The sequence below is a fragment of the Lontra canadensis genome, unplaced genomic scaffold, assembly GCF_010015895.1.
Source record: "Lontra canadensis isolate GAN:19392208 unplaced genomic scaffold, GSC_riverotter_1.0 scaffold82, whole genome shotgun sequence".
Taxonomy (NCBI): domain Eukaryota; kingdom Metazoa; phylum Chordata; class Mammalia; order Carnivora; family Mustelidae; genus Lontra; species Lontra canadensis.
Window position 1 is genome coordinate 8,320,254 of NW_022631076.1, and position 21,383 is coordinate 8,341,636.

The 21,383-nt window shown below is 46.6% G+C and overlaps 1 long non-coding RNA gene across 1 annotated transcript; it reads left to right on the forward strand.

Moving 5' to 3' along the window:
* Positions 1-3,385: 3,385 nt before the first annotated feature.
* LOC116882173 lies at positions 3,386-5,294 on the forward strand. Its single transcript, XR_004385571.1, has 3 exons — positions 3,386-3,532; positions 4,810-5,084; positions 5,259-5,294. It is a non-coding gene; the product is annotated as an uncharacterized LOC116882173 (long non-coding RNA).
* The last annotated feature ends 16,089 nt before the right edge of the window (positions 5,295-21,383 follow it).

Below are 21,383 nucleotides of genomic sequence, written 5' to 3' on the forward strand. Positions count from 1 at the left end.
AACCTGAGGAGCCAGAACGAATGGCCACATGGACCGTGCTCCATGAACATCGCTTGACTGAACCACAAGGAGCTGATAGAGTCTCCTGCTGATCTTGAATAAGTAAGCTGCCGTTTGTGAAGCGCCTATGGAGAGGGTCACGTGGCCGGAACTATGGTGGCCCCTAGGAGCTAAGCGCCACAGTCCCACAGGCACTGGGAACTGGATTCTGCCAAAAACCACATGGGCTTGGAAGAGGACCCCAGGCCGCAGGTGAAACATCGCCGTCCCACTGACTTTATTGCTGCCACAGGACACCCACCGATCCAGAGCAGAACGGCTAAAGTGTACGGATCTTTTTTTTTTTCTTTCTTTCTTTTTTTTATTTCTTTCTAAGAGTTTATTTATTTGACAGAGAGAGACACAGCAAGAGAGGGAACAAGCAGGGGGGGTGGGTGAAGGAGAAGCAGACTGTCCGCTGAGCAGGGAGCCTGAGGCGGGGCTCCATCCCTGGACCCTGGGATCATGACCTGAGCCCAAGGCAGATGCTTAACTGACTGAGCCACTGACGTGCCACGCTGTACTGATTTCTCATCCCTGGAAGCTGTGAGATAATAAATGTGCGGCGTTCGTGGGGCACCTGAGTGACTCAGTTGGTTAAGCATCTGACTCTTTTTTTTTTTTTTTAAGATTTTATTTATTTATTTATTTGTTCGAGTGAGAGAGCGTAAGCAGGCAGAGTGGCAGGCAGAGGCAGAGTGAGAAGCAGGCTTTCCGTGGAGCAAGGAGCCCGATGCTGGACTCAGTCCCAACACACTGCGATCACAGCCTGAGCCAAAGGCAGCCGCTTAACTGACTGAGCCACCCAGGCGTCCCAAGCGTCTGACTCGATTTTGGCTCAGGTCATGATCTCAGGGTCCTGGGATTGAGCCCCACGTTGGGCTCCCTGCTCAGTGCAGAGTCTGCTTGTCTTTCTGCTCCTCTCTCTCTCTCTCAAATAAATAAAATCTTAAAAAAAAAAATAAATGCCGCATTTGTGCTAACTGTTATCGAGAAAACAAACACACCTGGGAAAGGGCCAGCTCCCAGGATAAAACTCCAGCTTGTAGGCTGGTTCTGGTGTACAGGGTCTACAATTGATAAGGCCGAGGCTCTCCCCTGGGACCCACCTACTTTTCTGTGAGGGTATTTTCTTTTTATTTTTCTTTTAAAGATTGTATTTCTTTATTTGAGAGAGAGAGAGCATGAGCGGGGTGAGAAGCAGTGGGAGAAGCAGTGGGAGAAGCAGACTCCCCGCCGAGCAGGGAGTCCCACACAGGGCTCAGTCCTGGGTCTCTGGGATCATGGCCTGAGCCGAAGGCAGATGCGTAACCGACTGAGCCACCCAGGCACCCCTCTGTGAGGACGTTTTTTTCCAATAAGATGTTCTAATCTAGCAAGCAAAGAGCTTGAAAATAGAAACCCTCAAATGGAACAGCTCCAAGCACATGCTGTTCTGACCTTCGAGTCATTAGAAACGCCAAGTAGCCTCAAATGGACAGTTCATTCCATGTTTCCTCTAGTTAGAGAGAAACTGGTTGTCCTCTCACTACAGGGTACAGACAATGTTCTTAAAGACTAGATTGTACCCTTCAGAGTGGAGAGGCCGGTTCCCTGCTGTTTTGGTTATCTGTCATCCTTATCCGTCCTCATTTGACGTTCAAAATATAGGCCTTCCTGTGAGATTTCCAGAAGAGCAGATAGGTGAGAGAGTAGAAATTACACTTCCCTCTCTACGTAATTGTCACATCATCGTGGGAGTGTCACTTGCCATAGACTACTGGTTAGAGGCAAGTCACAGGTGGCACCCACTCCCAAAGGGAGGGGATGAAGCTGGGCACGAACATGGCAGGGACCCTAGGGTCTGTCTGTCTGTCACAGACAGACCCACCAGGCCTGTGATCCCCTAGCCCAGAGTTTCCCAAAGAGTACACCTGAAACACTAGTCCCAGGATGCCTGGGTGGCTCTGTCAGTTAAGCGGCTACCTTCGGCTCAGGTCATGATCCTGGGGTCCGGGGTTGTGGGATCGAGTTCCACATTGGGTTCCCTGCTCAGTGGGAAGTCTGCTTCTCCCCGCTGCCCCTCCCCCTACTTGTGATCCCTCTCTCTCACACTCTGTCCAATAAATAAATAAAATCTTAAAAAAAAAGAAACACTAGTCCCACACCAAAATTATTTTTTTTAAATAATACTTCAGTTAAATACATTTGGAATTACTGCCTATGTTCCCCCCTTCTTGGAGATTTGCAATGCACACTGGCATACGAAGTGCACTGAGAAGTCCTGGGGATCAGTTAGGATCGCATTCAACAGCAAAAAGCAGAAAACTCAAATATAGGGCTTTGCCTTTTTTTTTTTTTCCTTCTAAATAAGAAGCCTGGAGAGAGGTGGTTGTGACCTTGGTTCAGTGGTCTGGTCACGCCAGAGCAGATGTCACTGCCATTTTCTTGATCTCCCCTCACATCTCCCCTTACATGGTAGTTGCTGCTGCTCTCGCCATCACATCTGTATTTACAGCAGGTAGAGGAAGGAGGAAGGGAAAATCCAAGGTTGACTCTCTGTTTTGTTTATCATAGAATCCTGAGTTTCCTCAGAACCCCTTGGCTTCTACCTTTGTAGGCTTCCATATATATCTCATGGGCTAGAACAGGGTCATGTGTCCCACCTACCTGCAAGAAAGAACAAAGGAAGAAGGGGTTTGGAGAGCCTTGAGGGATGGCCAACTAATAGTGTCTGCTACATGCAGCCTGAAAGAAATGTGCTTAACCTCTGCACTCGGAATTCTAACGTCTAACCACAGAAACACGCCTTCAAAAATACCGCTGTAGCCAAAATCTCTTGGGGTCACAGAACCAGGAAAACTAAACTCCTCCATTTCTGGAGTGAACATCTGACACTAAATTTTTCTCTGGTTCTCTGCATTCTTGAGAACAGCTCCTGGTCTCAATCATGAGGTGGAAAAGCAGGCCTCTTGGATGCTGAAACTTATTCTGCATCTGTCACACACTGCCATATTTTAGAATCTTTCCAGGGCAGCCCACCTTCCTCTTCCACCAGTTCTTCAACAGGGTCCAATGGACTTAGGAGTTCACATCGAGGAGAAATAGCCTCCTGCCCTCTTAACTTTGAAAGCAATGACCCCAAGCCCTACAAGCCCAACCTCCCATCCCCCTGTGCTCCCCCAAGCGAGCCTCCTTAGCCAACAGCCACTTCGTGGCCATGGCTGCTGGAAGGAAACCGAGCAGGAAACCGAGCAGGAAACCAACTGGCTAGATTCTAGTAATAACCTCTTTTCAAATTCTTCATTTCTTTCATTTTCATTTTTTACTTTCTCTGACTTTTCACCCCAAACAGGTTCCAAGAAGTCCCAGTAGTCTGTCTCTTGGTTTTATATCTCCAGGGAGCTCAACCGACTTCCCTTATCCCCTCTAGTTACGGTCTCCTCTGTGGCTGGCAATGGCACCCATGTCTATGGAGTTACTTGGCATATTTCAAACGTCTGCTGTCCTCCAGGTATCATCAGTGTGATGGGGCAATGTGGTCTTCTAGAAAGAGAACTGGATGGAGTGTCCAGTTCTTCCCTAACTAGCGTAGGTCCCCCAATGAAAAGAGCCTTTGCGTTAAGAAGGGTTTGGGAGGGCGGCACTTGATCCTCTAGACTGTGCATGATTCTGACAGGAATCCTCAAACTAAAGGGTTTTCAAGAGGCTCAGATTTCCTTGGGGAAACTTGACATTCTAAGAAAGTTCGGTGCTCTTAGAATGGATATTTTGAAGCATGGCTATGGGTGTGCACTCTCCTTATTTTTTCAGGTTGGGAAGATAAGGCTTTGAAAACCCATTGTGAGGCTGATTGGGACCTATTATTTTTCTTTTTATCACCAGTCTCCATCCACGGGAGAGATTCATTCATTCATTCCTGTATTTATTCACTGACTGACTCGTTCTGTGTACATGTATTGAATGCTGCCTATAAGCTAAGTTCTGTGCTCTGCCTCAAGGACAGAAAGATGAAAACACATAGTCCCCCTCCTAAGGATCTTGTAATCCAGAGGGGGAACATTCCTGATGCCAAAAACAACATAATCTAATGATGACTATGATGTTGCAGTAACAGGTGGCTTAGGGATGGTTTCAGCAGTTAGGCAGGGGTTGTCCAGCTGGGCTAAGTCCTAAGCCAGAAGGGCCTTGACATCATCTCAGGACACAGATGATGTCATTCTAAGTAGAGCCCTGGGTGGGTGATAGAGCTGATGCTCAGTGGTGGGGAGAAAAGACCAGTTCTGTCTGACTAAGATTCCCCGGCCCTGTGGAGCCTTGCGATGTTCTCAGTTTCACACCTTCCTGATTTGAAAGGTCTCAACCCTTCTTCCCTTTTCCCCACAGAGGGTGTATAGTGGATTGTGGGAATAGGGGAGAAGGAATACATAGGTGTCCCAGGAAGGGGTGGGAAGGTTCTAGGTGGGGAGTAAAGGATGAGAAGTTCCCTCGTTGGTGACCAAGAGGGAGGTATTCCCGGAAGAGGGCAATGTGGAGGTAAGAGAATCAGTGTTTTCTGGAAGCAGGAAGCAGTTCAGTACCGCTCAAGCTTCATGTGTGGCTGGGACAGGGAAGCAGGTATGGCAGGAGGGAAGGTGAGGCAGCTCACCAGGGCCTTAGAAAGAAAAGATCCAGTAAAGTCTACCTATACTTGGTCCTGTCTCAGTTTCTAAGACCTCCCAAATAAATGCAATGCTTTCTTCTTTTCTTTTCTTTTCTTTTCTTTTCTATTTTCCATGGATGAATCCTCAGGTAAACGAATATGAATTTCAAGCTCCCGAAATATACATTTGAATGTATTTCTCTCTTCTCCAACCTGAAAGCCCCAGAGTGGTTCAAATGGCCAAATGGCCCTCAGCTCAGTCCCGAGGAACCTGGTCCCAGTTTCTCTACAGAAGGCATCATTCACTGGAAAGAACTAGCCCATTGGGATGAGGGCTAAAGACCTACAGTTCCTCACTGCAGGGCCAACTGATTTTGGGGAACAACTGTCCACACCACAAGGACCTCGCCTCATTCAGAGTCCTGTTCGGATAGCCTCCCTCCGCCTCCCACACAGAGTTCCTTCTCTCTAGATGTTCTCTCTGGGCCTTGCGTGGACTTAGGCTAAGTGCACATAGCACTGTGTGTTGTGGTTCACTTAATAACAAGTTCAGAATCTATAAATTTTTTTTTTAAGATTTTATTTATTTATTTGACAGAGATTAGCAAGAGAGAGAACACAAGCAGGGGGAGCGACAGGCAAAGGGAGAGGGAGAAGCAGGCATCCCACTGAGTAAGTAGCCCAATGTGGGGCTCGATCCCAGGACCGTGGGATCACAACATGAGCGGAAGGCAGGTGCTTAACCGACTGGGCCACTCAGGAGTCCCATGAATCTATAAATTTCTGGAAAGCACTAACTGTATTCTAATCTTTGTTTCTCTCCCAAAGCCTAACAACATGGCCCGGCAGACAGTAAAAGTCCAGTAAACGTCTGTGGTGCTAAGCTGAACTTTGGGAACATCTCAGGTGGGCTCTGGCAGGAGACGCACCAGCATGAGTACTGTGCTCAGAAGGACAATGGCCAAAGAATATTTGCAGAAAATAACAGCAGGGAGATGGCCAATTTGACGCCCCAGTGTGAGCTCAAAAGGGTAGAAAAGCTGACTCAAATGTATTATGTAGGAAAGGGCTTTCCTGACCAAAGAGCCCAGGAGGACTTCAGGTGAAGCTTCATCCAGGCGCGCAAACAATATTCCCAGGATTCAGTCTCTACCTCTTGTTCTCTGGATGGAATCGCTTCGCCGTCTGTGTGAGAGAAGGGTTGGATGATGGCAGGTCTCGCCCACGCTGTCCAGGTTTGTGGCCAGCTAGGAGAACACACACACTCTTCCCGCTGTTCCAGCAAAAGTGATATTGATGACCGTAGGCTCTGCCGGCATGCTTCTCGCCCCGAACCAGTCACGGGGGCTGGGGAAGGAGATGCTCAGGTGTTAGAGCTGTAAGATGAAGGTAACGGCCCGTCTGCAGGCACCCTTCTCCTGGCACGTTGTGCCCGCGGGTACAGCCTGGCTCTGTGCAAGATGCAGCTGCATGTGGTTGAAAAGCCGTGGATTCCGCGCCCCCATTCTGCCGGAAATTAGTTTGTGAGCCACGCAAGTCACTCGCACAACTTCCCAGACTTCAATTTCCTTTTCTGTGAAATGAAGCTGCTCTTATTCTCTCTGGGGCCCTTCAGCTCCAGCTCTCTCTCTCTCCTCAGTCATCTCTTTTGGGTAAATCACCTGCCAGGTTCCCTTCCAACCCCATCCCTGCCCAGAGTGCAGCCGTGCCCACCTCCAGGCACACGGGTCTGATCACAGGTGTCATGGCATGCCTGAAGCCCAGACATTTGGGTTGGGTTTGGGGTGTTGCCCCCTGGTTTCTCAGGAGCTGCTGCCAGTTCGGAAGGCCCTGAGCACTGAGGAGGAGCATGGCTCCGAGCGGAGAATTTCCAGACTTAGGAGGTTTGCTGATGTTTGCACAAACGTTGAAGCTGAGCCGCTGGAAAAATGTCTGAGGTTTTCTGACTCAGGAACAGGCTGAGTGAGTGGTAAGTCTGAGGAATTCAGGGATGGTCAAGGAAGACACAGGACCACAGAGCAGTGACACGCAGCAAGCCTCACTGGATGGTGCTGGATGGACAATGCGGAAGCAGAAGGAAAGGTTATCCCAGCAAGAGACCTTCCAGAGACAGAGGCACGAAGCCAACCACAAGAGGGTCACCAGACCATGCGAACTCCTGGGGGCAGAAAGGACACTTATGTACCCAGGTGGCAAGGATGGGGTAGTCTCCGGGTCAGGGAGTTCCAGAAGGCAGCCGCGATGTGGTGATCTTTCACAGGATTTTTCTTATTTGTGGTGAGCAGACATTGGGTGCAGTTTCATGGGGTATGAAAAATAGGTAGGCCCTAAGTAGCTAAAAATATACTTATTTGGGTTATATTTTAAGAAGTTGGGTGTGTAAAAATTTGAGTTTGGCATTGGCAGGCTTTGGGCTAACAGCCCGAGACTGCTGTGAGTAAAAAACCAACCTGGAAATATTTTAGGCCAGTACACTAAGGCCATATTTTGGCGCATTTACAGAGTAGTGAGATCTGGCTGAAAATGTCTCCGGGATAAAGGTTTACTGACTAGCTAGGCCAGGTGTAAATGTCCCACCAGATGATGTTGAAATTATCCCCAGAAAACTCCATCCCCTCACCCCACCCCAACAGAGAAAGTTCTCACTGTGATCTTCTTTCAAGGAATTAAGTAAATAATAATCCTTTAAACAGGAGTGGAACTTTATCCTTTTAAAAGCGCTTTCATATTCGATTCTCACAATACCATTAGAACAGGAATGTTCCGCTCTGCCCCACCTCCCCTCCCCCCACCCCCCACCCCCCCAGCATTTCACAGGTGAGAGCACAGGCTCAGACAGACTTGGGGACTGAGCACAGCAACGGACAGGGCTGAACTCAGAACCCCTAAACTCCCACCCACTCTATTTTGCCAGAATGTGAAGTGAAAGGTTGGAAGACCGCTGGTCAGGGCAGAGAGAGGGCAGCTCAGGGCTGTTCCTTTCTGCCGGGGTTCCTGCCTGATACGGACCAGCAAAGATCCATTCCATGACCATGGGCCATTTTGTTCCTCCCACCCCCCCCTTTTTTTTCCCTGAGAGAATGGGGCAGTTCTTGTAGAGGTTGAAGAGAGAGCGCCAGCGATGTCTTGGCTTTGTCTCCCTGAAATTCTTGCCTGGACAAGTTCTTCAGAGTCAAGCATTTCACCGATGGGGACACTGAGGACCAAGAGAGGAAGTGTCCTGCCCAGGGCCACGCGGCTCAGGGGCTGGCACTGCCTTTCCCACAATAAGCCACACACCAGTCTTGGAGCTCTGCCCTCGCTGAGCTGCTTGGGGAGCCACCTGCCAGGCCCGTGTCCTCAGATCCAAACCAGGAGTGGGCTGCTGCTCCCTTGGAAAGTGTGATTTTTTATTGCAGGATTAAGAAGCCATCACAGGTTTTCAATCACATCAAGACTGACATCCCCAGGAGGGACCGCTCATTTAAACCAGGCGTGGGGTTTGGGGCCCGTTCTTTAAGCAGCAGACACTCATGCACAGACTTTGTTGGCAAGACTGCAACTGCGTCTCTTGTTTTCCCAGCCTTTTCCAAACTTAGCGGTCTCAGGAGGCCGTGCACACGGCCAGGGAGAGACACGGAAAGACGGCAGTTGGAGCAGTGGACGACACCATCACCCGAGCCACGCAGTTGCAGGACACCCTGGGTTTGTTCCCTTCCAATGGGAGAAAGACGAGTTTTTCCTCCAGCATCAGGAGATTGTCTCAGCCAATGAGCAGGCCGGACCCCAGTGACTCACCCCACAATGTGTAGTTTCTCAAGCAGATGTTCCTGGACCACAAGAAAGCTGGCAGAGTATTACTATCTGGTTTAATGTTCCTTCTTTTGTTACAATTCCAAATATAAGGAAGGGTGGGGGCTGGGGATTGAAGGAAGCATCAGTTTACAGTGTGGGTCCCCCTTCTCCCAGGCAGCTCCACCCTTTCCGGCCCTCCTGGGGTAGCAGGAGACAGAATCCCTTCCCAAGAGCAAAGCTGGGGGCTCCCCCTCCTCTTCTTGCTTCTCCATCCAGGAGGCTAATTGCACTGGAATTCAGTTCAGTTCAGTGTATGGGGCCAGCCGTGGAGAGGAACGGAATAATTCCATGGCAACTTGCTTACAAACCTTCTGGCCCCCGGGAGGCCTTCCAGGGGGACCCAGTACAGACAGGACCCACGGACAGGAACCAGGTCTCACACTTCCAACCCTTGCGATGGAGACTCGTCGGGAATGGTGGCCTGAGTCGGGAAATAGGATGGACCCTCTTTGCTCTCCTTCAAGATACACTTTTTAAATTTTCCAAATCATTTCTTTTTTTCTTATTAAAATTTCAGATCTTAAAGTACAGTGTGGTGAACGTCCTCCAGCTTTCATAATTATCCACGTGAAGCATTTCTGAAATTGGGATACATTTATAGTCAGTAGATACATTTAATGTTTCTCTCCCCCTACCCAAAGCTATTATTTAACCAACAAGGTGTCTGAACCCTGGTTAAGGACAAACAGCTTGACGAAAATGAACAAGGAAGAAAGTCAACCAGGAAACAACCTTGCCCTTGAGCAAGTTTCCCTATATTTTAACCACCCACTATCCTTCTTGCTATTTTCTTCCCACTGGCTTTGGGTTTTGAAGGTTTTGAACCTACCACACTCCATTTATTAGTGTATCTTCTGTTTTTAAAAAAATAAATGAAAACCAACGTATATGCTGCTGTTTATAGCGACGTTGTGCCCAATAGCCAAAACCAAAATGGAAATCCACACGTCTGCTGACAGGTGAACTGAGAAATGAAATACGGTAAGTCACGCAACGGAAGATGATTCTGGCTTAGAAAGGAAGGACATTCTGACACACGCTACAATATGGATGAAACTTGAAGACATTATTCGGAGTGAAATAAGCCAGACACAAAAAGACAAATCCTGAATGATTCCACTCATATGAGGTTCCTAGTATAGTAACGTTTATAGAGACAGAGGTGGAATAGGGACGCCTAGAGGCTGAGGGCTGGGAGGGGAATGGGGAGAGACAGGTTCAGAGTTTCTGGTTGGGACGATGAGAACATCGTCTGGAAATACATAGTGATGATAGCCATATAACACTGTGAATGTACTTAATGATACCAACTATCCACTGAAAAATGGCAAAGTTTAAAAAAAAATGGCAAAGTTTATATTCTGTGTATTTCACCACAATACATTTTCTTTTCTTTTTTTTTTTTTTAAAGGCAAATTTATCAGGGATTTCCAGTTGGTAACAGCAGAACATTAAACCAAGTGTGGGCCTTTCTGAGCACACGATGGTGTGACTGCCGAGGTAGCCACTCTGGCTGGCACTGGAGACACAGCAGCAGACCAAAACAGGCTCTAGTAGCCAGGAGCACCGGCAGCTCCTGGTCCCCAGACTCTCTACACGGACACTTGTCGTGGCTGGAAGACAAGCATTTCCTGACTTGGATTCGAGGCCTGGTTCCATCCTCTGTTCTAGGTCTTGTTTTCCCTACAGTGAAGGCATTGACGTTCCCCTGTCTTCCCCTGTCAGAATCACGTGAGGAAATCCCACGTCCTAGTTCCTACCCGAGCATCAAGGTGATGCATACAGATGCCATTGAGATCAGAGAGCAAGTGACACCATGAGGTGGCCCTAGTTAGCCCTGCCCTTTGCAGGGCAACAACCTCTCTGCGCTGAGTGTTGGCAGTGGTTGAGTCACAGTCGGAAACACTGATAAGGAGCAGTGATCACGGATCAGCCCACACCTCACCCTGTCCAGGAAGCGGGTCTGGAGTTTCTCATGTGAGAATGACCAAGGGTAAGGAAGAGCCTCTCCACTTCCAGACTTCTGTTTTCTCTCTCTACTTGTGGCCAGAGATGTTAGGTCTGTGGGCTGTCACAGGTCTGCACGGCCCTCCAGCATTCCTCCAGGGACCGAGCCCGGGACGGGTGGCTGGCGTTCCCTTTCAGCAATGGCCGTCAGAAAGGTCAAGGCCATTTTAGTGACCCTCCGGCTGCAGGGGTGGAAGCCTCATGGCCTCAAATTCTTTTACCTCCTCTCATTGTCCCCGGACCTTCTTTGGTGTGTGCGTGTAGACATTCCTGGAGAAACCTTCAGGAAAATACACTACATAAATAAAAACAAAACAAAACAAAATACAGAGGCCCAGTGCAAAACAATGATAGCTCTTGTCTTAAATGAAAAAATCCAGATATGCGTAAAATTCCTAACAGGGCAGAGCCACGGTTCATGTGTCAGAATAAAAGTCCTGATCTGAGAGGTACCATAGTCGAATTATTTTCATCCGATCTCGTAGCCTTTGAGCCCTATTTCTTCCTGTGTCAAACAAGGATAGTATTTACTACATCTCAGAGGCATTGTGGAGACCAAATGAAATTTGCTTTAGAAAGTCCAAAACACCCAGACAGCTGAAAATTCCAAGGACGGACCCTAACACCATGCTGGGCACAGAGATCTCCAGATTACTGTTCACTCCACCCCACAGAACTGAAGGCCAATGGTTGGTTATATGCAGCAAGCCAGGAGGGTTCCCTGCAAAGCTACCTTCTATTCCAGAATACCTCTGCATCTGTTTTCCTTGTAGATCTTCCGGCAAGATATTTGTCCTGTGGTTTTTGTGTGCCTGGCCCCCTAGCTGGAGAAGCACCGCCTTAAAGGGACACCAGGACGGATGGCCACTGTCGCATTGCCTGTGCCGGAATTTACTTTAAAATACTTTGGTAGAAACAGTATGATGTATGCATGTGAAAATTAAGTCATATATTTATTTGCTTAGAAGAGGTAATACATTGACATAATTAAAAATCAAAACAGTATAAAATATATTACAGTGAAAAGTCTTGCTTCCCGCCTATGCCTACTGGCCACATTCCCAAACCTGTTTCCCACTCCTGCCCCCAGAGGTAACTCATTAGTTCCTGGGGTATTCTTCCAGAGACTCTTTTTGCCATTATAAGCAAGTACAAATATTAGCTCTTATTTCCCTCCACGTCCATGTGCACTAAATGTAGGTTATTATCCACTCGTGCATCTGCACTTTATCTCCACTGATTCCTCCATCCTGGAAGCTTTGCTTCCCCAATTCCCAGAGAGTTTCCTTATTTTTTTATTTCAGTAGCAGAGGGTTTCATTACAGGATTGTGCCCAACGTTATGAAAGCAATCCCCTGTCGGTGGGTGTTTTGGTGGTTTCCAGGTGTAAGCCGACCTTTGTCTGCACCTCACAACGCAAGCAGTCTAACTAGGAATCCACATGCCAGGGCTGGCTGTTAGAAGAAAGTTTTAACTTTTTCTTGGGTCAATGAATGTTGCTCACTGTGATTAGCTTAGGATATCCACCACCATTGCAAGACCAGGCTTACCCCTCAGGAGTACAGCCTAAGTCTTGAGTTCCATTTGGTCCTGGGTTCTCCTACGTCATGGAGGGCTCTTTTGCTGGACACACGGAACACTGACTGATTCTCCCATCCCTGACTTTACAAGAACTGGTTACCTAGACTGCTTTTATGCAGGCGTGCCCTTAGCAGAATTTGGTGGAAGACTTGTTTTGTGTTTTTTTTTTTTAAAGATTGTATTTATTTATTTGACAGATAGAGATCACAAGCAGGCAGAGAGAGGAGGAAGCAGTCTCCCTGCTGAGCAGAGAGCCCAATGTGGGGCTCAATCCCAGAACCCTGGGATTATGACCAGGGCTGAAGGCAGAGGCTTTAACCCACTGAGCCACCCAGGCACCCCGGAAGACTTGTTTTTGTTGTTACATGCCATCACATGGAGAAGTTGGAGGAGGGGGATGAATGACCTTTATCATTTCTCCCTTCCTGGAGGTTACCGAAAGAACATGACCTATGTTAGAAAAGCAACCAAATTAGTTTGTTGTTCCCAACGGTCATGGAGTCATGTCTTGTTCAAAAGTCAGAGTGAAAGTAGAAAGTCAAATAAAAATTGCCCTTGAAAATCCCTTAAATCTTCCAAAAATTATCTCCCACGTGGTATTGTGTATACAGCCCTTTGTCAGTTCCTATAATTGTTAGCCAGGGCTGCTCTGGGACCCTTAACTTAGTCTTTCATTTCTTCTTCAGGGGCCTTCAAAAAACCATCATCTATCTGCCTGCCTGACCGTGTGCAGACAGGCTACATTTTCTCTGCCACTGGTCAGGAACCATGTGAAATGGGCCATGTGTTGATTCCATGGGTCTGACTGCCCGACTGCCTTTACCGCTGCTCAGTGTGGGGACACAAGAGCAGGAGGCCTACAGGTTGGAAGTCCCAGCAGTTCCTTGTGCTTGTGTCTTCCCAGCAGGCTGGGAGCCCTGAAGAGGTAGAGACCCTCCAGGGACCTAGATGATACTGAAACCAAGACAAAGACAACTGAACGGGACATCCAGAGCTGGACATGGGGAGAGAATGCCAACACATTTGTTTGTTTGTTTGTTTGTTTGTTTGTTTCGTTTTGTTTTTATTAATATATAATATATTTTTGTTTCGGGGGTACAGGTCTGTGATTCATCGGTCTTGCACAATTCACGGCACTCACCATAGCCCATAACCTCCCCAATGTCCATCATCTAGCCACTCCATCTCTCCTACCCGTCTCCCCTCCAGGAACCCTCAGTTTTTTTCCTGAGATTAAGAGTCTCTTAGCATTTGTCTCCCTCTCTGGTTTCATCTTGTTTCATTTTTCCCTCCCTTCCCCTATGATCCTCTGTCTTGTTTCTCAAATTCCTCATATCAGTGAGATCATATAATTGTCTTTCTCTGATTGACTTATTTCACTCAGCATAGTAGCCTCTAGTTTTATCCACGTTGTTGGATAAAAACCCAAATAGAAACATTTGTTTTTTTGATGGTTTTGGTGGTTGTGTAATATTCCATTGTATATATATATATACCACATCTTCTTTATCCACTCATCTGTTGATAGACATCTAGGCTCTTTCCATAGTTTGGCTATTGTGGACATTGCTGCTATAAACATTTGGGTGCACGTGCCCCTTTAAATCACTACATTTGTATCTTTGGAGTAAATACCCAGTAGTGCGATTGCTGGGTCGTAGGGTAGCTCTCTTTTCAACTTTTCGAGGAAAATCCATACTGTTTTCCAGAGTGGCTGCACCAGCTTGCATTCCCACCAACAGTATAGGAGGGTTCCCCTTTCTCCACATCCTCGTCAGCATCTGTCTCCTGACTGGTTAATTTTAGCCATTCTGACTGGTGTGAGGTAGTATCTCATTGTGGTTTTGATTTGTATTTCCCTGATGCCGAGTAATGTTGAGCATTTTTTCATGTGTCTGTTGGCCATTTGGATGTCTTCTTTGCAGAAATGTCTGTTATGTCTTCTGCCCATTTCTTGATTGGATTATTTTTTCTTTGGGTGTTGAGTTTGATAAATTCTTTATAGATTTTGGATAATAGCCCTTTATCTAATATGCCATTCGCAAATGTACTTCTCCATCTCTGTCGGTTGTCTTTTGGTTTTGTTGACTGTTTCCCTCGCTGTGCAAAAGCTTTTTATCTTGATGAAGTCCCAGTAGTTCATTTCTGCCAACACATTTTTTTTTAGATGTGTTTTTTTTTTTTTAATTTAAATTCAAGTTAGTTAACATATAGTGTAGTATTGGTTTCAGGAGTCGAATTTAATGATTCATCACTTCCATAAACACCCGGTGCTATTCCAACCAGTGCCTCCTTAATGCCCATCACCCATCTCACCCATCCCCCACCCACCTCCCGCCATCAACCCTCAGTTTGTTCTCTATAGTTAACAGTCTGTTATGGTTTATCTCCATCTCTGTCTTTACCTTACTTTATTTTTCCTTCCCTTCTACTATTTTCATCTGTTCTATTTCTTAAATTCCACATGTGAGTGAAATCATATGATATTTGTCTTTCTCTGATGGACTTATTTCGCTTAGCATAACACCCTCTAGTTCCATCCACATTGTTGCAAATGGCAAGATTTTGTTCTTTTTGATGGCTGCATAGTATTCCTATATATATATATATGCCACACCTTTACGCATTCATCAGTTGATGGACATTTGTACTCCTTCCATAGTTTGGCTATTGTGGACATCACTAGTTTAAACATTGGGGTGCATGTACCCTTCAAATCAGCATTTTTGTATCATTTGGATAAATGCCTGATAGTGTAACTGCTGCGTCATAGGGTAGTTCCATTTTTAACTTTTTGAGGAAACTCCATACTGTTTTCCAGTGCGGTTGCCAGTTCCAGTTTGCATTGCCAACGATAGGCCAACATATTTTTTTTTTTAAAGAATAATTCCTAGAAGTAAAATTATTTACCTATTTATTTTATTTATTTAAGATTTTATTTATTTGACAGAGAGAGAGAGAGCAAGCTAGAGAGCACAAACAGGGGGAGCGGCAGGCAGGGCAGGCAGAGGGGGAAGCAGGCTCCAGCTGATCAGGGAACCCGATGTGGAGCCTGATGAGGGCCTCAAACCCAGGACCCTCAGATCATGACCTGAGCCAAAGGCAGACACTTAACCGACTAAGCCACTCAGGCACCACTAGAAGTAAAATTTTCAAGAAACAAGTAAGGGATGATTTTAAAGAAATTCCATCCTTTCATATTCTTTAAGTACTAAAACGATTATGGTGAACAGAGTTTCAAGGAAAAGCTGCTCACAGCTCCATGTGAATGGGGACAAAAACCCAGAACGAGTCACAGTGTTTCACGTTCACTCTGACTTCAGCTAAACAGAGACACCCGCCTGAGAAAGAACTCAAATACACCTCAATGGCTGTTTCGATGATGAGATTTTGAGTAAACCAGTTTTTTTTCCTTTTTTCGGTACTTTCCAATTTTCCTTGTCCAGTTCTATTGTTTCGGTAACTTAAAAAAATTATAAATGCATGGAAGGGACACAAAGAAGTTATACAAAAGATATGAAGAATCATAATAGTCACATCGAAGCTACTTAAAGGTCCCCTGGATGTGTTAAAGGGTTTGCTGAGTCTCTGTTCCAAATGCGAGGGTGGGGGGGGCGGATCATAGTCCTTCATATTAAAGCAAATGCGACGGAAGAAAACAAAAAAAGCCCAGGGCTGCTGCATCTGGCCCAGAAACCTTGCCAAGGGCTCCCAGTGGCCAAAGGCACAGGAACCGGGCAGAGGTGGGGGCAGACAAGGCTGCGGGCATTCCACAACGGGTATTTCCTCAATTTACATTCCCTTCCACTATCTCAGCGGAGAGGGAGCCTACCCTTGGGCAGCTCTGCAGCCCCTTGCCGGTTTCCAGATCCTGAAGGCCTGATACTGGCAATGGGGAGCCATATTTTCCGGAGTCAGAAAGCCCCCAGGAAGTACCAAGACTGGAGCTGGCCCAGAGCAGCTTGGCGGGGTGCTGTCCTCAGGTCAGGCTCAAGTTTCTAGAAAAATGCTTAGTACTGTTGATTTGTGGCTTTTCTCAGTAGCAAACCCACACTTCCCCCCTGAGTATGGGAAGCCCAATGGGGCTGGCTGTGGGATCAGCATCCTCCTGAGGACTGGGAACTGGAATATCCTGGATCCCACCAGGGGCATTGCTGGTGGGCCCTCCTCAGTCCCCTGTGCTCGGTAGAAACAGGCTGAAAACTGTGGAGCCTGGTCCAGCCTGGTTCCTGCCTAAATCAGAGACCACCGTGCTGAAGCTGGCTTGGCTCTTCAGAGATTCTAGAAGACCTATTGTGTGCTGGACACTTCGCAAGGTTCTAGGCTAATGGGAGAGAGGAAGTGTCTACATGAGGCACCACTTGGATGTGCTAAGTGCCCTCGAGGTGCTGAATGAGTCCAGAGGAGGGAGTTTCTAACTGCCCAGGCGAGCGGAAAAAGGCTTTACAAAGATGGCAGGTAGAAGGGCCCATTTGCCAGACGGAATGGCAGGGCACAGGCCCCTCAGAGAGGGGGGCCCTTCCGGCTTAACTGAATTGCAATTACATCAAGATTTTGAGTAAGTCCATCTCTTACGTCACTTTCCCCATCTGCAAACCTTCCACTACAGTGACTTGTTCTTTGTGGGAATGTCAAAGGGATTTTGGGGGGGGTGTTTATTTTTAAACTAACAAACACCGCAAAAGCCCAGGAAGCCGAATTAGGCTTGGATGTGGTAAGACAGGAAAGGGTGTGAATCACAAATACCCAGCTTGGCTTCTGGTTTGAGCAATATTTGTTAAGAAAGTGTTACACCCAGGACAAATCGCATTACTGAAAAGCCTTCAGCTTTTGAACTCAGAGGTAGCAAAATCTCAGCCACGAAGTCTTACTGCTGACTTTGATTTTGACTGCCACTTACACAGTGTTTCCCCTATCCACCCCACCCCCCCGCCCAAGGTCAGAAACTCATGCGAGCAGAGCTGACCAGAGAGAAATGTGGGTGGACCTGGAGAAATATCCTTGAGCTCGCTCTGCAATGGGAAGCTCTCGATAAAGTGAAGGTAGCCAGGCTGCCACATCCTTTCGGAAAATCTCTTTAAACTGTGTGGATTAATTAACAGCTATACCCGGGCATTTCCAGAAACTCTCCAGAGGTCAAGCACGTCCGCACCCTGCCTGGACTGTGTCTTCCGCACAACTTGGGAATGAGCTTGTTCCCACCTGCAAATTGCCCTTAACTTTTGCAGAGGCTGCCTTTCAGCCACAAGGCAGCTGGACAGCCCTATCTAGGGGCTGGTTTCTGCCCATCTAGAAGCGAAATAGCTGTGTAATTGCTCAAGAGGGCTGTAACTTTCTTATCTAGTATGCTGATTGCTGGGACTTTCCTTCCCTCTCTCCTCTACCTTCCTGCATCCCTGGCCCCTACTTCCCACATCCCTGACCCTTACACCTCTGTCAAGCTACCAGTGCAGAGAAGGAGGGCACCCTCCATCCGGGGCGGAAAGGTCACATCTCAGGCTGAAATCTTCTAAATATTCTATCACTTAAAAATTCTCACATTTACATGATGGGGCACCTGGCTGGCTCAGTTGGAAGAGCTGGCAACTCTTGACCTCAAGGTCATGAAGTTGGGCCCCTGAGATTGTTGGGTGTAGACATCACTTAAAAAATAAGTAAATAGGGGTGCCTGGGTGTCTCAGTGGGTTAAGCCTCTGCCCTCGGCTCAGGTTATGGTCTTAGGGTTGTGGGATCGAGCCGTGCATCAGACTCTCTGCTCAGCAGGGAGCCTCTCTCTTTGCCTGCCTCTCTGTCTACTTGTGCTCTCTCTCTCTCTCTCTGTCAAATAAATAAATAAAATCTTTTTTAAAAATAAATAAACTTTAAAAATTCACAGATCCACATGAAATGATACTCTCCATCACTAATCATTAGGAAAATGCACATCAAAACCATAATGAGTTACCACTTCATACCCATTAGGATGGCTGTTATAAAAAAAAAATAAATAAATAAAGAGAAAGTAGTAAGTGTTGGCAAATAAGTGGAGATACTGGAACCCCTGTGCACAGCTGGTGGGTAAAAGACTGTAGTAGCCGGGGAAAACAGTATGGTGGTTGCTTGCACAAATAAACGTGGATTACCATGGGCTCCAGCAATCCCGCTTCTGGGTGTACACCCAAAGAATTGAAAGCAAAGGGGGCATCTGTGTGGCTCGGTCGGTTGGGTGTCCAACTCTTGGTTTCAGCTTCAGTCATGATCTCGGGGTCATGGGATCGAGCCCCACCTTGGGCTCCAAGCTCAGCACAGAGTCTGCTTGAGATTCTCTCCCCCTCACTCTCCTTCCCTCTCTGCTCCTCCCCCTCACTCTCTCGCTCTCAAATAAATAAAATCTTTTTAAAAAATGGAAAGCAGGGTCTCAAAGAGATATTTGTACACCCATGTTCAGAGCATTTTTCCTAATAGCCAGAAGGCGGCAAAAACCCCAGTGTCCATGGATGGATGAATGGCTAAACAAAATGTAGTCTATCCATACGGTGTAACATTATCCCATCTTAAAAGGGAATGGAATTCTGACATGTGCTACAACACGCACAGCCTTTGAAAATATTATGCTCCATGAGGGGCCCCTGGGTGGCTCAGTGGGTTAAAGCCTCTGCCTTTGCCTCAGGTCATGATCCCAGGGTCCTGGGATCGAGCCCCGCATCAGGCTCTCTGCTCAGTGGGGAGCCTGCTCCCCTTCCTCTCTCCCTTCCTCTCTCTCTGCCTGCCTCTCTACCTAATTGTGATCTCTGTCTGTCAACTAAATAAATAAATAATCTTAAAAAAAAAATAAAATATTATGTTCCATGAAATAAGGCAGATCCCAAAGGACAATTGTATATTTCCTCTTACATGAGGTGCTCCTGAGTAGTCAAATTTCACGGAGACAGGAAATGGAATGGTGGTTACCAGGGTCTGGGAGATGTTACTGTTTAATGGCTACAGAGTTTCCATTGGGGGTGAAGAGGGAAAAGATCTGGAGAAGAATGGATGCACAGTGAAGACACTGAACCCTGTGCTTGGAAGTGGTTAAGACATATGTAAATTTTATGTTACATATATTTGACCACCATAAACAAAAGTTGAAAAATAGATAATGAAAGAAAAATGCACAGATGTCTTGGGAATAATGATAGAATATTTAAACAATAGAGATAAACGAAAACTCCTGCTTGATTACCCCACACTCTGACTAACACTCCCATTGTCTACCGTCTGAAGCATATCCCTCTAGATGGTGTGTGGGCATTTTCAGTGATGTACAGAGACATATGGATGAACGTATTTCTGGGTTTTATTTAATTTTTACATAATTATGGCCATATTCAGCATTGTGTCCAATCAAATGAAATTCTACTCTCTTTTACATTTATTTCTTGCTTTATCATTGGCCTTTCTTACCCTTTGTTCTCTCCCTCATGGTTTTCTTTCATTCTATTCCTTAAACCCCATTTCCTCCTTGCTGATAATTCTAGGCCAAAAGAATTTCTCTTTTCTTCAATTCCTAACAGTTTTAAGGCATAAGGAAATTTGGAAAGTGTTTGGGGTCATCTAAAGTAGCACATGACCCCTGTCACACACACACCCCCACTTCCACTCCTCACACCCGTCTTATCTCTGAGTGGATCACCCATCCTCTCATTTCTGAGCTTCCCATGCATTTCCCAGCACTAATGGGTACCGGGAAAGCAATTGAAAGCAAAGACTAAAACAATCAAACCAAAACACGTGTTGCTTGGTTAGTACTTTTGTGTTCCGTTTGAGTCTTTCCTGAGAAGCTCTTGGCAGAGGACATAAATAAATGTCTGCCTTCTTCTCTGCTTAACACCTTGTGGTAGCATGAGTGTGGGTTTTTTCATTTCATTCCAATATTTGGAAAACCTGTAGCCCGCAGCCCACTCCAATGCTGACCACACGGTGCTCCCAGGGGACAGGTCCTCATAAACCTGACACCCGTCTTCAGTAAGACCCGGGAGGAGCAAGTCCTTCCAAGAAGGTGGTTTGAAGATCATGGAAAATGGAGCTTGGCAGTGCGGGAGATTGGGGGCCCAGAATTTTGGAAACGCTCATAATGGGAGGTGACTGGGCCTGCCTGTGAAGGGGCTGGAAATGAGGCTCTGGGACTCTTGTAAGAAGCCGCACCCAGTCCGAAAACTCCAGGTTCTAAGCCCTGCTTTGCCAGCAAAAAGACAAAGAAGTCTTCTCATGTATCCTCCTGGAAACTTCTAGAGCCTCTCCCCAGCTGGGGAACACTAGCGGGATGAACGTTGGGTTCAACATTGGTCACAGGGCTCTGGGGAGAACAAGGTCCCAGGACTAGCTTTGGTGACAATTTGGTGAGAATTTTTGTGGCTTTTGAGCTAGTTTTCCAAGATGCAACAATCTGATGGCCTTTTTTTCCCTTTTATGAGTTTTATTGAAGTATAAATAACATACAATAAATTGTATGTATTTAAAGTGTACTATTGATATGTCTTCATATATAGAACATATATACTTAAAAACCATTCCTCAATCAAGATATGGAGCATTTCCTTAAAGACTTCCTCATGCCCTTTGGCCCCCTACCCTCCCTCCCCACCCCCAGGCAACCAACCACTGGCCCACTCTCCATCACTACAGATTACTTGGTGTTTTCTAGAATTCCTACAAATGCATGTATGGGAAATACTTCTTTTAGTCTGGCACACGTCAATAGTTCATCCATGACTTGTCCTCGCTTAGAGGTATTCTGTTGTACGAATGCATCATTTGCTCCTATCCATTCACCTGCTGATGGACATTGAGGTTGCTTCCCATTTGGAGCTGGTCCCAAAAAGGCTGCAATGAACATTTGTGTGCAAGTGTGGACCTATTTGCATTTCTCTTGATACCTAGAAGCAGGATGATTGAGTCAGAGAAATGGTTTTGTAAAACAGAGCCCAAAGGAGCCCCTCGAATGGGAAGGGGGTTTGGAAACTGAGTCCCTGTCCCCATTTCCAATGCAGCTGTAGCTCCAAGGATGTCCTCATGCGGCCGCTTCCTCTGACAGTGTTTCTTTAAAGTAGTTTCCATAGCCATGGGAAAAGAGTTGGAACATCCAATTCTCCTTCTAGCTGTTTTTTTAGTTATTTTTGTTACTACATAATTTTATAGATGAAGTAAACTGAGATTGCAATGAGCCTGATTTCCAAGGTGGGTGAACTAGATGCTGAGTCTTTGTGCTTTTCTAAGCCTGGGATTCCAGAACCGTGACCATATCCTCCTCCAATTCATGACTTCCACCTCCCTGGAGGGGTAG